Here is a 1,289-nt window from a genome sequence, read left to right as displayed (position 1 = left end):
TGAGTAGATCCATGGGTTCATTAGCCTTCACATCGCCTCGACGAATCTCCGATGGATTTATGTGTCTTGCTGGCCCCGCAACAAGACATCAATTGGGAAGAGATCACTCCAGCTGTTCCACGTTATGGTCATTGAGAATGCGCCTTTCCTTGAGAGATTGCTTGTATCGGATCTAGAAGGTCCAACAAAAATCAGGGTCATTGACGCGCCGAAATTGACAGCATTGGTGCACTCGTCTGCCAAATTCTCCGAACTCTTTATTGCATCCGTAATCATTCAGGTACAACACTCATCTTCTTCTTCGTCTTCTTGAAATTCACATTTTTAAATTTCTTCTTGATGTATTTATGACCGTCTTCCAGAAAATGATTCCCACAAGCTTGACCCAGTCTATGCGCACAGTGAAGATCTTGGCAATAAAATCTATCGGCCCCAATCTGGATCACACGATCGGGATGATCCAAACGGGTCAAAAATGAGTCAAAACTTGTAAAACCCCGGTTTTGGCCTTGTTACTAAGGAGAAATTGACATACTTAGCAAACAGAGATAGAATTATTTCAAAAAGTCCCCCCATTCTATGCTGACCCGGGCCGGGGCTCGCTTTTTGGGAAGCCCGTTCCCACCGCGCTCACGGCCCGGCTGGCCTGCCAGCGGTAGTGGGTATTCTCCAGGATCAAACTCAGATTTTGACTATGATTAGGCGGGGACAGGATTCGAACCTGCAGTCTTCAGGTCATGAGCCTGATGAGTTGACCAATTCCTCTACCCCGCTTCTTCCCCTGATCTGTCTTTCCCTCTTCCCGTTCCGAAAGAAATCAAGGTTACCAGGTCACAGCTCTGATTCTTCTTCCCTTATAGAACCTTCCCACAAGAAATCAGTGGAAGTGGGTCCGCCCCTACAACTCATCAAATCTGCCTTCTTTTCTGTTCTGCGCTGTACATATTCTCAAGTTATGAGAAAGAATGGATTTGAATGCAATTTGGAATTAACAAAATAAACGAAGGTAGTTGGGCACTGGATCCCTTCGGACCTGGAGAACGTGTGACATTGGGTCGGGGTTTGGTGAACCAACAGGTCGCTCCTCTTTTCCCGAATCTCCCTTAACGGAAGAAATAGAAGCTCGAGAAGGAATACCACCCCCTCCTTACCGTACGTGCGACTCTCACCGCATACGGCTCGCACAAAGACTCCAAAATCCATCCCGAGGTTTTTATCCACCTCTCCCTCCTCTCCAATCCTCGATCAAACTAGCCTTCCCCAGCAAGAAAACGTATCCGCTTTAGCAA

General features: G+C 47.1%; 1 non-coding gene across 1 annotated transcript; it reads right to left on the bottom strand.

Annotated features, from left to right (window-relative positions):
* Positions 1 to 700: 700 nt before the first annotated feature.
* On the bottom strand, positions 701 to 774 carry TRNAM-CAU (transfer RNA methionine (anticodon CAU)). The gene has a single exon. It is a non-coding gene; the product is annotated as a tRNA-Met (tRNA).
* Between the last annotated feature and the right edge of the window lie 515 nt (positions 775 to 1,289).

Source organism: Triticum aestivum, chromosome 4D, assembly GCF_018294505.1.
Source record: "Triticum aestivum cultivar Chinese Spring chromosome 4D, IWGSC CS RefSeq v2.1, whole genome shotgun sequence".
In the NCBI taxonomy this organism is placed as follows: domain Eukaryota; kingdom Viridiplantae; phylum Streptophyta; class Magnoliopsida; order Poales; family Poaceae; genus Triticum; species Triticum aestivum.
The sequence above is the reverse complement of the archived record's forward strand: the minus strand, read 5'-3'. Positions and strand labels throughout refer to the sequence as shown.